Consider the following 15533-nt stretch of genomic DNA (forward strand, 5'->3'; position numbering starts at 1 on the left):
TCAATCTGTAAGGCCACCCTTTGCCAGTGAAGCCATCTCTGGCCACACAACTATAAATAGACCACATGAAACACACTCCTACTTTGTCATAATTCTTTTTTCCTCTTAAATTTTTGTGTTGCCAGACAGGAATTTAACCCAGGATGTGCTCCATGCAAATCAAGCATTCTACCACCGAGCTGTATCTCAGCCCTTGCCTTTATTGAAACAGGCTCTCACCATGTATGTGACTTCACACTTACGATCTTTCTGCCTCAGCCTCCTGAGTTCTGAGATTGCATGCACTTGACCTCTAGAATAATGTAATCAATCATACAATAGGCGAAAGTCTTAACTGTTCGTGCTCTTCCTGTCTCTCATACACAGATGGTAATAGGTGGAATATTCAGGCTGCACGCCACCATGTGACCTATAGGCCAGTTAACGTCCCTGCACAGTCAAGGCTGAGGAATTCATCTGTAATGTGAGGTGTGAGGTGTGGGGTGTGGGGTGTGGGGTGTGAGGTGTGAGGTGTGGGCTTCTATGTACCTCCGTGGCTGAATTGCCCTGAGAAGTAAATGAATTATCCCGAGTAGAGCAGGAGGAATTACGTGGGATATGCGCCATTGGTGGTTATTGTCAGCATGGAGGATGTTTGTAAAATCCTTGGTCTGCAAGACCACAAGGGGAAGGAGCTGCACTCACCCAATTGGGAGAGGCGTGTGGGACTTCCTACAACCATTGTATTAGGACATTTATGGCAATAGTCTAGAGAAAGCAAAGTCACTTTGTATCAGTTCTCCTACTTACACCCCCAAAGAAACAAAGCATCCGAGTAGACTACTAACGTCACATTACATTAGAATATACATTAGCATTAGAATATACAATAACAATACATTAGAAAGCACAACAACAATACACTAGAAAGCAGAATAACAATACATTAGAAAGCTTATTAAAGGGACACTCCTTTTTAAAGTCCATCATCTTATAACTGAGCAGTAGTAGTCTTCAAAACCCAGGCAAGGTCCTTTGTTATTCAAACTATTTGAGACCAAAGAATAAGATGAAAATCTCCCTCAATTGATTTTATGAAGCCAGCACGACCTGAATCGTCAAGTCTAAAAAGAATGTGTCTCTTCCATCTCAAAAGCTTTGAGGCAAAAAGATGACTCTGACAAAGAAGGCCGAGGAAGGAAGCAAGGTGAGGCGTGTGCATCGGCACCTGCTTTGAAGCAGAGCCTCTCTACCTGGCTGCACTCGAGTCTCCCTGGGAGGTAGGGACCAGGCCCTCAGGACGTTTTCAATTCCCCAGACCCACTGCTCTAAGGTGCCTCCAACTCACAGAAGCTCAACACCTAGTGTGCACCTGGAGATCACCTCAGCTCTCTGGCAGTTTGAGGAGAGGAGCCTTTTCTTTGCAAAATTTCAGGCATGGTCAGAGCTAAAGAATGTCTGGGCTGCAGATGTCCCAGGTCCTATCAGAGCCTGAGGAGGGACCACAGATGGGCAAGTGCCTTGCCTCGGAGGCCAAAGACCCAATGGTGATGGATCTGCTCATGTCTACAAGTCCTGCGCCAGGAGCCTCGTCTCCTGCAAAGGAAAACCAGGACAGCTCAGGGAGTTTTCATGTGTGGAAACAGTGAGTGAGATGTTGGCGGATCAGTTCATTACTGTGCTGCAGAGAGATTAAGCCCACGTGGTAAGCAGGTCGCATAAATAGTTAATGAGCAGTGTAGACGCACAGTTGATCCACGTCTTCAGACTCCTTATTCTTTACACAGTTCCTACATTCAGAGCACTCTAATCAGCCCTGTGACCACTGGACTAATCCACAACATTCGCCTCTTCACAAAATCCTGCAAAGCTCGGCAGAAGAAGGGTGATATTTTGAACCCCATTTCTTCAGCGGGTTCCCTGAGCAGAGACTCTGTAGCTCCCTTTGGTCTCCCATCTTCCTCAAAACCTTTGCCTGAGACAACTTGCTTTTTTGTCTGTTGTCAGCTCCCTGGAACTGGTGTTACAAGTGGTTGTAAGATGCCACGTGGGTGCTGGGAATTGAACCCGGAAAAGCAGCCAATGTTCCTAACCACAGACACTCGATCCAGCCCCTCTATCCCTTGTTTTTCGGTAAATAATAATTATGAAGTGACGTGAACGATTGTTGGCCTATCAAGAATAATTAAATGAAGGGCCATTGGTAGAGGCTTGCTTCATTTCGTATGGAGCAATGCAAGCCCTATGCCTGTGCTCTTTCCACTGTGGTAAAGTACCAGAAATTGATCTGGGCCATCCAGAGCCTCTGAGTCTTTAAACAGTGAAAGAAAGAGCAAACTGCCGAAAGGTAACAGACAAATGGCCCATGCCCCTTGTTGGCTTTATAGGGTAACAGCTGATGGAGTGGGGATCAATGGATTAGGATTAGCAAAATATCAACTGGTGAAGCTGGGTGGTCGGTATATACATATGCTGTGCTTTTTGTGTGTCTGAAAGCTTTCCTTAAAAACAACAAAAAGCTATGGGAAAAGAAGTTAGGTCTTTTCTCTTCCCAGTGCAGTGCCCTAATAGCCTCCCCACAATAGATTCGGCCATGCCATCTTTTAAAAAGTATAATACAAGATGCTGCATGCCTGTAATCCTGGCACTCAGAAGACCGAGGCAGAAAGATTGCAAGTTGGAGACCAGCCTGAACTCCATAGTTGTTGTCCTAAGACAACAAAAAAGAAGGGAGAGACACACAGGTTAGTAGAAAACAATGTCTATTAGACTGCTCCTAAGCAGGTCCAGGACCCTGAACCAATGGAACATCCCAAAAGAGGGCTTGAAATCTCTGCAAAGAGGCCGAAGTGTTCAGTGCCTGGCCCAGAGCATGTGAGGCAGATACTATCAATGACAGATATTATCCATGTTGTTATAGATGCTGTAAGGGTAGCCAAGGGCATGCTGGTCCAGAGGGAAGGAGAGAGACTCAGGGAACAGAATACCTTCTGGGTATCTCATCAGAAACTGTGCTAGCCCCTGTAAGTGGGCATGCACAGAGAAGGGTGAGTCTTTGTCTCCACAGGGACTACGCCAGCAATGTCTGTTGGCCTGGCTGTTTCAGATCATGCTGACCGTATTATGCATCCCACCGGGAAAAGGGAGCATTAATACAGAGACAGGGAAACTCCAGAGTTTGGGTCTACTCGTGGTTCTGGAAAGGATATCTATTGAAATATGGATTCTCTCATCGCTTGCTCTGTTACTCTTTTTGCTTTGCTGTGTTCTATATTCATTTTCTCCCTGTTTTCCTTTCCTTCTCCCTTCCTTTCTTCTTCCTCTCCTTCTTCGCTCCATCCCTTTCTCTCTCTCTCTCTCCCTCCCTTTCCTCCTCTTTTCCCTCTTTTCCTCCCTCCTTTCCATGCCTATTGCTCTTGATTACTGTGTGGAGGAGGAGACCCTGGCCTGACAAGAGGTGTGGGTATGTCAGCCTTGAGGGATCATTTTCATTTACGATAAAGCTGCATTTCCTAAGAACAAAGGCAGCCAAGGCAAGGGTTTGTTTTAAAGCAGAAAGAAGAGGGATCCCGAGGTCTGCTGAGCCTTCAGAACAACATGTAGTACACAAGAGCCAACGAGTCCCATCTGGAGTCCAAGCAAGGGTGAAGACCTGGTAGCCACTTGACTCAAATGTTAGTTGGAGATTGCTCATGGTCTCCTCTCTCTGCAGAGGATTGCCTTAACAAGCACTGGACTGCCTGTCCTGATTGCTGTCCAACTGTGGCATCTTTGAATGATGGCAGATTTTTCTCACCATGACAACAGCTGCCTCAGCTCCGAGAAGCGGTCTGAGTTTGGTTTTGTTTGTGTGGATTTGGGTGTCATGTTTTACATCTTCTGGCACAGAATCTCTTCCATGTGTTTGGGACTTCACAGTAGAGAGAGCACATTTGTGCTTGGATGTCTCCACCTCCTTGGACATTCCCAGTATCCCTGTGGGGTGAGGCTGGAATGAGATCTTAAACCCCGGCTTACCAGAAAAGAAACAAATACTCAGAATTCAGTGTTTTTTCTTTCAGAGTCAGAAAGTTAGTCATTGGCATATATGCAACTAAATTTTTAAATTCCCCGAACTTGAGAGGATTATCAATCAGGACAGAGAGACAAAGTAATGTTCCAAATACAATCTTAAACATGCAGTACTGAGCATTTAACGGGACTCAAAAGCATTAGTGAGGGGCAGTGGGTGTATGGGTGGATGGATGGAGCGCCTATAGGCGAGAAAGTGGCCTTGATTGCTTTTGTACCCTCGTGTCCACCGATAAATATTCGTTTAATGAACAATCCACTTCATAGACTTAAACTTTAACACCAAGTCACACAAGGATTTTGTAGAAAGGTAACTAAAAGAGACAAGGTCTCGGGGCCTGGAGAGATGGCTCAGAAGTTAAGATCACTGACTGCTCTTCCAGAGGTCAGGAGTTCAATTCCCAGCAACCACGTAGTAGCTCACAACCTTCTGTATTGGGATACGATGCCCTCTTCTAGTGTGTCTGAAGACAGCTATAATGTACCCTTCCTATACATAAAAATAAATAAGTAATTTAAAAAAAGAGAGAGAGAGAAGGTCTCACTGTGCCACACAGCCTGGCTCCAGTCTTCCTGCTCTAGTCTCCTAAGTAGCTGAGATGTGCACCAGCTCTGAACATGTACAGTGTGACGATTTATCAATACCTAACAGCACACAATTAGTCTTCATTTGATTTAAAAAAAAAAATCACCCAGCTAGGGAAATGCATCAGTAGGTAAAGTATTTGTCACACAAGTGTGAAGACTTGAGTTTAGTTCCCTGGAACCTGGGTACAGCTGGCTAGCTCCCATCTGTTCTCCTAGCATTCTGACGGCAGCCAAGCTAGCCTACAAGTCAGAGCGATGAACAACAAAGATGTTACATCTGAAAACAAGGGGGGAGGTAAGGACTGATTCCCATGCGAGTCCTTTGATCTCAAGATGCTTGCCAATGGCGCACACACACACACACACACACACACACACACTCCACACACACTCCAGAGGTTTTTAAACTCCACTCGTTTCTATGGTCCTTCCACTGGTATTGCATGCCCGCTCTTGCCTGCCATGCTCTAGATTCTATTCCAAGTACTGGTGAGGCCACAAAGAGCAAAAGGGAAGTGCTTACTTTCATGGAAATCACCCTCTATTTAAGGACCTCAGACAGTAAGCAACTATATTATTACTGGGGGAGGGGAGCACGGTGGGAGTGAAAAATGAAGATGGGTAGTGATGAGGTGGGGGGTTGCTATTTTAGCCACTAAGGTCTCTATGATACAGAGAGGAACTCAGACGCTGTGGACTGAGTCACACCCACAACAGCATTCCAAGCAGAAGCAGCGGCAGGTGAAGAGGCACCTAGGCAGGAGGAGCATGCTTAGTAGGAGTGAGGAGCAACCAAAAATTCATTGAGGCAGACAGCTAAAGGGGATTCAAAGATTCTGAGCAGGGGCCATGGAAATGGCCCAGTGCTTAAGAGCAGCCAACTTGGGTCTACGTGGCAGCAGCTCACAACCATTGTAATGTCAATTCCAAGGGATTGGCGCCCTCTTCTGACTTCTGTCAGTATTGCATACACAGTATGCCTATACATACAGACAAGCACTCATACACGTAAAACCAAAATAGTTTTTAATTCCAAACAATAAAATGAAGGACTCTCCCCACAACTACTACCACCACCATTAAAATCAGCTACAACAAGTTTAGCGGTTATATACAAGTCTGACAGTGACCCTGTCCCCACCCAACATAGGCGCTATTTTGTTCAATGTTGGTTCACACATTTGAGGGCAGCTGTGAACTGCTCAAAAGTCACTGCCAAAGTAAAAACAGAAGATGTGTCTATAAGCTGTCTGAAATCTGTACTTAGATTTTGCCTGCCTGTCTTCCTTCTTTCCTTCCTTCCTTCCTTCCTTCCTTCCTTCCTTCCTTTTTTTCTTTTTAGTTTTCAGAAGAAATAAAAAAATAATGTTTTAAGGGTATTCTTTTAAAGACAGATGTTACTCTTGGCAGGCCGATTCTAGAAGAAAACTGTTTCCTGTGTGTGCATCTTATGCTACATCAGTGAAGGACATGTACTACCATGGTCGAAACAGTGTTGCTCCCTTAATATTAACGAGAAAGGTAGTTTGCTCAGCATACCTCAGTGGTACCCAACGTCCCTTCCTGTCCTGGTTCTCCTCTGCCGTGGCTCCCCCACGCCATGCCTGTTCCTCCATTTCCTTACTATTTGTCACCTTGACATTTTGGAGAGTATTAGCCCAGTATGTCACAGGATACTCTCTGTTAAAGTTGTGCCTATGTTTTCTTCATGATTAAGCTAGGGTTAAGCTTCTTGGCGTAAGGACCACAGATGTAAAATGTCCTCACACCTTATCAACGACAGCTGATGCTCAGAAGGGCTCCTGTTAACACGGCTTCTCTCCACCCGGCTGAAGAAGTTTCTGAGGTGCCCTTTGTCAGTTTCTCCAAAGAGTGACTCTCTCCTGTCCCCACCCTTTCCATCCTTCATTCTCTGGAGGGAACCACAGAGCACAAGCCACTAATAAGTGGGATTGACAGTCCCTGTCCTGTGTGTAGAATGCCCAATGTGGTCTTTTGGGACTTCTCTACAATGAGAAGTTACATTTTCTCCTCCAACTGTCTCTTTGCTCAGACATTTACTTATGTCAATGAGGACTTACAATTCTTTAATTTAGGGCCAGCAAAATGGCTAAAGGCCGTTGCTGCCAAGCTTGATGATCCACAGAAACCACAAAGTTGCAGGGGAGCTCCAACTGCGCAGCCATCCCCTGGCCTCTGACACACAGTCAATTGTGAATTGATTGACACACAATCGATAAATGTAGTTTTAAGAAATTAATCTTTAATTTAGACCAAGGGGTATCCCACCAGAGAATGAAGGGTGGAAAGGGTGGGGACAGGGGAGAGTCACTTTGTTGCTTAGGCAGTCCAGTTGGGGCTGTATTCCTATGATTGGGAGCCTTGATCATTTTTTTTTTTTTGTCGTTAGAATTGTATAATTTTTTTCTGCTTTTTCCAGCATTGCAGGATGCTTCAGGTTCATCTTGTATATGTCCTGTCCCTGTCTAAGAATCAGTTATTTCTCCAAAGAGTCCAAGTTCCTTTCACTGAAGAGTAATCCAAGGAGCCAAGATCTAGGGATGAGACATACTCTCTGTCTCTGAGTCTCCCACTTGGCTGACAGAGCAGAGAAATAAGTCTGTGTATCTTAACCTATGTATCTACATTTATAGATAAACATAAACATTACATACCTATAAATGTGTCTGAATGTCTCCACCTGTGTCTGTATTAGTTCAATAGGGATTCATTTCAGTGTCTCTGACTCAAACCCATCCCGGTAAGGACATTATTTTATTTTATTTTATTTTATTAGACTTTGCCATTGCCTATCCATAAATTTCTACTGAAATAGTAAGAAACCTGGCCGCCACCCCGTGCTATCTGTTTTCTTAATTGTTCAGTTCTAATATGCACGGGCTGCAGTATCGGAACCGTAACTCCTGGGAGCCGGCTTCATCAACTCTGTGCAGTGCTTACGAGCCGGCCGCTTTGCCTTTAATTTTATAGACTGCTCTTTCCAAAGTTACTGAAGTCAGCACTTTCCCCGCAGCGAGGCCGTTCCCTACACTGGTAATACAGTTAAACTCTCTTGTCACAGTCTGCATTCCTTCCTAGATCCGAGAGGACACTTTAATAACATTATTTCTAGCTGAATAGTAAATTCACAAAGAGCAGCTTCAGTGAGAAGCAAAGTGGAGCACACATTTCCTGTCATTTTCCTTGTGTGTTTGTTGGTTGGTTTTTAATAAAAAAGTCTCACATCACACAAGTAATTCATTAATGCAGCTAAAACTCCCCTCAATGCCACTCCCAAGTCTAGTCCGGGTCCCAAATAAAAACGCCGCTGTCAATCTAGGACTTGTCTCTCTGGGGTATTTTACTTCCATATTTATTTATATCCATAGACACGGGCCTACAGAAAATGCCTGGGGCTGCTATGCATCTTCTTATCTTTTCTAAGATGGAGCCCAGGCCAGTCTTGAACTCATCCTGTAGCTTAGCCTGGTCTTGAGCTCACAACACATCCCCCTATGTCAGAGTGGTGGATTTCTAGACGTGCACCAGCTCATCTGGCGCCGAATCTTTTATCGCAGATGATAATACGACAGCCAATCTTCACTGCCAACCTGACTGGGTTTAGAGTCCCGTGGAGCACACACCTCCCTCTCAGGATGCCTGTTAGGGTGTTTCCAGAGGGTTTAACTGAGGGAGGAGAGCCCACTCTGGGTGTGTTAGCATCTCATGGGTGGGGTCCTGGACTGAATAAAGAAGAGGGAAAGGGGGAAAAAAAACCCTGAACAGCAGCCCTCACCTCGTTTCTTTCTTCATCACGTTCGTCCTTTTGTTAGAGTGGTCAGAAAAGTAACAATAAGAGCACCATGCATAATTTATTCACAAGAATGTATTATTTCCAGTCCATACATGACTGTCTTCCTTGTAAATAGATTTCATAAATGGGTGACTTGGTTATAATTCCCCCCCTCCGACCCCCTGCTGTTGATAATGGTCGTGCTAGCCTGTGTTTCCTCAAGAACTACTGGGCTATAGAGATACACATTTTAATTTTAATAGCTCCTGTCAAATTGCCCATCAATACCCTCAAACTGAAGGGGAAAAATTTTTTTTTGTTCTGTATTATGTGGCTGAGTGGGAAAGAATCCGATTGCTAGTTTTTAATTTGTCTGAATGTTCATCTCTAGAGAATAGTAGCTGGGGGTTGAGGGGGGGGTAGGAAGACTCATTCTCTGTTATTTAAAAGAACCTCATGCTGAGATGATTTCAAGTGCTTTTAAAATGTTAATAGTTAAATTGTTAGAAAAAGTGGGTAGTGTGGTGTAACAGTCTTCTCGGCTCTCAGTCAACTGATCCCACAGTGCTGCCACAGCTGGGTGGATCTGCGGAGTTACAGCTTGGCCTTGGCTTGTGATGCAGCAAGCACAGGTAGGCGCAGCCAGCCAGGAAGTGCTTGTAGTCTGAGTCCTGACTTACACTCTCCTAACAGCTGGGCAGTGGAATGCCCTTTGCAGGCTGTCACCCAGTACCTTCCCAGACATTTCCAGAATGCATTTTCTGATCTTATTTGCCCTTTGCATGCATGCTGACTGCCAGGCCTGAAGCCCAGCACCGAGGAGACGATTGGTGATAACCCCACATCTGCCCACCATCATATCTGACTTCCTTCCTAGCCTTGGCTTCTTCATACTGAGATGCATACAGTAGTTTCTCGTGATTCTTGTGGTCTCAGGGCTATGGGAGTGCTGCGTTAGACCTGCTTCCCTCGCATGGCCAGCCTTGTGCTCCTGGAATAATTTCTTCGCTGAATCTGGGTGTGGGTGGATGTGTGAGTGCTGACAACTTGCTTCTGCAGTTTAATCAGAACAGGAAATTAAAGTCACTTGGGACGTCCTTGTTCTGATTGGTCAGGACCAGTCACGTGCTTCATTCAAAGAGTAGCTTCCTTCCAAAGAGGATGCAACCCACCAACCCTGGGAAGATGAGCATGCCGTCCGATATGTGGCCATGGAGTCATGCTTGAAAGTTTTACAGAGCACCATTTGTGGAAACACGAGATGCAGGGATTTTGTCTCCTAATGTCCCTTAGTCCCCACTGGCTGCAGGATAGAGAGTATAGACATGGCAGTGTCTGGTGTGACAACTTCTTCCTATTATTTTGTAGCGTAATGTGGAACAAGAGTAGGTGACATTTCTCCCTTCAGTGTGTGTGTGTGTGTGTGTGTGTGTGTGTGTGTGTGTGTGTATACAACATTCTAGACTTTGGTAACAATTTGAATTTATCCCGTAAAGAAGATGTGCTCAAATCCCTCCCATTCCCTACTTTGGAAAGATGGTTCGCAGGCGTCATGGGATAAACGTAAAATAATATTGGATAGGAATGGCCTCTAAGTTTGGTGATTGGTATTATACAGACCAGAGAGGGGGCCTGGAAAGATGGCTTGGCAATTAGGAACACCTGGAGTTTACTCCTAGCTCCTACACTGGGTGGCCACGGAGACCTCTAATTCCAACTCCAAGGGGTTCTGACATACACACAAGTGCACACGTGTATGAGACATACAAAGAAGGACACTTGGAGATGCAGTTGGAGACTGTAGTCACAAGCCCAGGAACAGCAGTGGTTGTCAGTACCACTAAAAGCCAAGAATGAGATCTGGGACAGGTCTTGCTCAGGCCCCTAAAAGAGCCAACCCTGCAGACATCTTGGTCCAGATTTCTGGCATCCAGGATTCTAAGAAAACAGAATTCTCTTGTTTTGAGCTACCCGACATGTGGTTCTTGGTTCCAGCAATCCCGGGAAACTGCGATTTTAAGCCGAAGTATCCTGTTTCCATTGGGTAGAGCTTAAGTCTTCCACGTCCAAAGCCAGCCTCCTCTGCAGAAGCTGCTTCTCCCATTGCAGCCCACTCTGGCAGAATCGAATGCCAGTGGGGAGTCTCAGCAGCGCATGGACACTCCAGCCAGCCAGCTCTGACCCTGGACCCCATCACCTGCCTAGCTGAGCAAAGCAGGCTGAAATCCTCCATAGACAAGCAAAATCAAGAGGGGTTCACCTCCATACTCCTCGGCACTTACAGTGAACAGGCTAAGGTCTGTGGTTGGTGCTATAGGGTTTGTGCCAACCCAAAGCACACAGGCTTTGCCACAGCATGCACAATACAGACTCCGGCCCTTGGCCTTTGTCAGATACTCAGTGGTCGGTCTCTCTCCTTGGCTGATATTTTCCAAAGGATCCACTCAGGATTCACTTAGTCTTGCACAACCTCATAAAACTGTGGGATTTTAAAGCTGCAAAGACCTGTGGTGTGATTCAGCCCAAATTCCCATCCTCTTTTATTTACAATAATCACATCTGTTATTTGTTGAATAATAATTAGAATACAAATGATACCAAATATTTATTGAATATATGCTGTGTGCCAAGAACGTCTGTAGGCACTCTGGGTGTTAGCATCTGCAGCCATTACAGAAAAGCTTTACCATAGAGACTGTCATTAGTCTCAATTTATAGATCCGAAAACTGGGCTACAGAGAGAAAAGAAACTTGGCCAGAGGATTAGTTAGCAAGTGGCAAAATCAGGATTCAAACCCTGATTGTCTTAACAGAGCCCTTAGCCCTTCTGCTCTGCAAAGACCCCAGTGTCAAGCTAGGGCATGGGGGCCTGGACAGGGATGCCTAGAGCCAAGAAACAGTGCTGTAACTTCTTAATGTAGACTCAACTGTAAATACTTGGGGGCACACACACATGGATATGCAAGGGCATGCATGCATGTGCACACATGCTTGAGTGTCCACACACTTCCTAGGTTTATCTTCATAACATCTGACGGCAGAAGAGAACCCGTGACTGAATTAAAATGTCGTGGAAGTACAGTGAGGAACAAGTTCTTGCCTCAAGAGGCATTACAGCAGCAGTGAACAGTGCAATAGCTGAAGTACTTGGGAAAATGAGAACATAACTAGGAACCCATATGTGCATGCGTGTGCACTCACACGTGCACACGCGTGTGCACGCGCACACATCCAAAAGGAAGGAGCACTAGTCTCTTCCAAGAGAAATGGAGCCCAGAAATAGTCTGCCATTGCTCATTGCTGTGAAGAGGTTCCCAGAAGCCAGCTGGGTCTAGAAGGGCAGCTGCAGTCAGTACTCGCAAGAACTCCACAGCCAGCCATGTTGTCCCAAGCTGAGAAGGCAGCAGAAGGGAAAACAGACCCTGTGGGCTGTGTCTGGCTGGGCAGAGCTGTGAGCCTGAGGCTGCCAACTAGCCCTTGGGATGTCTTCCAGGCTTTCTTCCCAGTTCTCCCCTCTGGGCTATGGTGTTCATGATTTCTACAAAACAAGGTCTCAAAGGAATATGCTCCATCAGTGCCACCTATGTCCTGTGTATATTTTTCTCCTACCCAGGCTATGGGAGCAGACCACATTGCCATACAGCAAGGCCTCCAGGAGTGCCCACTGTCAGTGCCTTATATAAGAAGGAGGGGGTCTCAGGGAAAGGGAGCTAGCTGCTCTATGACATCTTAGCAGTTACTGGTGATGACCTGCCTCAAGGCTCACTGGGCTCAACATTCCAGGAAACGTTCAGTTCTTCCGTTCTTAACTACTTTTCTCATGGAAACTGGTGGCCAGGGTGGCGATCAATTGTCAGATATTTAGGGTGACTTCCATACCCTGATTGTCACCTCATGGTTGTTGTATTTTCTCTGTTCCTTGTGCCGGCCAACAGCCCATTCTCTGGCTAATGGGAACTAGAGGGAAGGTGACCAGCCATTCTGGACATCTGGCATTTGTTGTCTGTTGTGGTTCTGCCACACAGGCTGTTGGAGTGGGGGAATCTCTGCTTACTAGGATTTCTGTGGGTCGGAGGAAGGCCACAGAAGGCACGTTCATGGTGCTGAGGGAAACTTCTGATAGCCCAAGGTCTGAAGAGAATAAAAGACCGAAAGGAGGAATCCCAACAGTGCTTGGTCTGAGTGGAGAGAGGCAGGATTACCCTTCTCAGATCTTCCCAAGGTCTCTTTGCCTGACAGGGAGGTAGAGCACTATGGGGCTTTCTAGCAATGTCCTAAAGACAGCAGCTCCGTTGAGGAAATGAAAAAATACTAGATTGCTGACTTAGACATGAGCCATGAAAGGTCTGTCTACTAGGGATAACACTCTACAGAGGATAATGAGCTAACCACCTGCTTTGAAGAAGACCCTCCTGAGAAGGAGCCCTGGCCCAAGGGTCACGATTCCATGCTTGGCTGGGGATGTAGCTTAGCTGGTGGCGCGTTCCTCGCCTGGCTTGCACAAATCCCTGGATTTAATCCCCAGCACCAAATAAAGCAGGGGTGGTGGCCCGTGCCTGTAATCTTAATCTTTGGGAAGTAGAGGTAGGCAGAATTAGAATTTCACGATCATCCTCTGCTACGTAGAGGGTTTAAGGCTAGCCTGGGTTCTCGGGGACCCTGTCTCAAAAGAAGAAAATGAAAGCAAAATCCGGGTTCCACATTCTAGCTGGTGCCGCTAAGCTTATTAGAGCTTAAGATGCAATAGAGCTTGGGAAGGTACAGAGCTGGAAGGCAGGGCCTACATCTCTGAGTCTTGGAAGAATCTGTCGTCAGTAGCATGGCCAAACAGAAGCTGTCTTCCCAGGCACCGGCAGTGAGATCTAAGCTGCATTCTGAGCTGCTCCTGCCACAGTAGGGTTTTTTTTTTCAACACCACCCTGTGCTGGAAAGAAGAAATCTGCCAAAGCAAGTTATCTCACGTTGCTGCTGATTTTTCTGGAAGTCTCGGATTTTGTCTTTCCTCTGTGTATGGAACAGTTATATCCTAGCCCTCTAAGGCTTTCTCTACTGCAGGTTCATGCCCTGTTTGAATAAGTATCAGATTTGCTGGAAATATAATCCAGCCTTTCCCAGGCCTGCCCCTCCTCTCTGAGAAGGCATTTTTGCCCTGTTCCTGCTTCAGTTCAGGAAGCAATCTAGGGTTGTGCCGGGGAGCCACAGTCTGCGCATGTGAACTTAGGAAGCTCGAAGGACCCAACTACACCTGGCCGGAAGCCTGTGAGTGGAGGGCTGAAAGCATTGAACTGCTGCTCAGCCTTCCAAAGGCTGTGACCCTTTACCACAGTTCCTCATGGTGTGGTGACCCTCAGCCACGAACTCATTTTTGATGCTATCTCATAACTGTAATTTTGCTACTGTTGTGAATTGTAATGCGAATGTCTGACATGCAGAATATCTGGTGTGCAGCCCCTGTGAGATGGTTGTTGAACCTCAGAAGTGGTAACGACCCACAGGTTTAGAACCACTTAAACAACAATGCCTTATATAAGTGTCTAGAACAATGGCTTTCTCTCTGAGGAGATGTCCTGAGTGCCCCACTACCAGCAGCCCTCAGAGGGGTAGGGCAGGGTTTTCGCCATGGGACCCTCACTGGCTGAGCATGGAGGATTGAGTTAGGCACTGTGATTGAGAGAAGGGAGAATGGATAGCAACAGGCCAAAATCACAAATTCTCCATCAGTCACACCCCTTTCTTCTCCTTCATTTCCCTCTGCTTATCTACCCTTCCACTCCTGATTACACACACACACACACACACACACACACACACACACACACACACACACCAACCCCTCAAATCTCCATTCTAGTAGATCTAAAATCTATGAGCCCAGGGGTCATCATAAACAGGTCTGTCCCTGGTCTTTCTCACCTGGGAATGCTACAACGTGGATACAGCAGACAACTTAACACCTGACACCACTGATCGCCCGTCTGTGACATCTGCCTTCCCGTGCCTAGAGCAGAGACTGCTTTGACTTCAGCATCCTCTAAGACACATCCTTCCACCCCAGCCTCTGTTCCTAGGCTGCAGCCTGCTTGGTTGGACTTCCTGTTTTATTTTTGAATCTTTACTGCCCAAGCCATGGTAGGCAAAGCATGTGTGAATGGCACACAGTGACTTGAATGCCAGCCCCTCACCCAGTCCCCTGGTTGGCCGTGGTGGAAGGTGGTTCCCTGTCTCCCTTTTCAGTCATTACCCTCTACTTGCCCTCCTAACCTGGCTAGCCCCACTTTGTGCTTTTACAGTTAACAGCAGACATGCTGAGGGTGAAGATGCTCCCCTGGACTGTGACAGTGGCCACCACCGGGGACTGCTCAGGGATTCCCCCCACCCTCCCCTCTTTCTCAACCTTCCTGGCTCCCTCGCTGCTTCAGTCCTGGCCTCATAGAAGGTGAAACTGAATCTTGTCTTTCTGGTTTCCTATAATCACTTGACTAATTCTGGGTGGTGCCCAGGAGCTCAGAATTCAGACCCCAGATTGCAGCTTACAGTTCAGATAAGAACTTCTGGAAAATGCCCTGCCCAACTGTGGACACAGAGATGGGACACAATACTTGGACTTTCTGGCCTGCCCAGGTGTCCTCTAGCTGCTTAGCAGGAAGAGAGAGAGGAGATTCCTGATAAAGACTCAGAAGTCAACCTCTGATGTGACCTGCCATTTGTTAATGTAGTCATTCCTTTAAAAGGAGTTAGTAAAACGAGAATTCTATGTTTATTCTATGATTGTTTATAAAACTCTGATTTTAGCTCTTACTGCTTCCCATCTTAACCGAATTGGTGAGCTATTTAGTTGACATTAGCATTCCATACTTGTAAATCTTGTTAAATCATTAAGTTGGTTAATGGTTCAACTTCTGATTTTAAAATAGTAATATTCATCCTGGTGTGGTGGCATGTGCCTTTGATCCCAGCATGCAGGAGGCAGTGGCAGGCCAATCTCAGTGACTTCAAGGCCAGCCTGATCTACTGAGTGAGTTTCAGGCCAGCCTGATCTACTGAGTGAGTTCCAGGCCAGCCTGATCTACTGAGTGAGCTTCAGGCCAGCCTGATCTACTGA

The 15533-nt window shown here is 46.3% G+C and overlaps 1 protein-coding gene across 8 annotated transcripts in view; it reads left to right on the top strand.

The window, feature by feature from the left end:
• The window catches only part of Atxn7l1 (ataxin 7-like 1), a 229441-nt gene that overhangs the window by 117403 nt on the left and 96505 nt on the right, over positions 1-15533 (top strand). The window lies entirely within an intron of this gene.

Source organism: Mus musculus, chromosome 12 (assembly GCF_000001635.26).
Source record: "Mus musculus strain C57BL/6J chromosome 12, GRCm38.p6 C57BL/6J".
Classification (NCBI taxonomy): domain Eukaryota; kingdom Metazoa; phylum Chordata; class Mammalia; order Rodentia; family Muridae; genus Mus; species Mus musculus.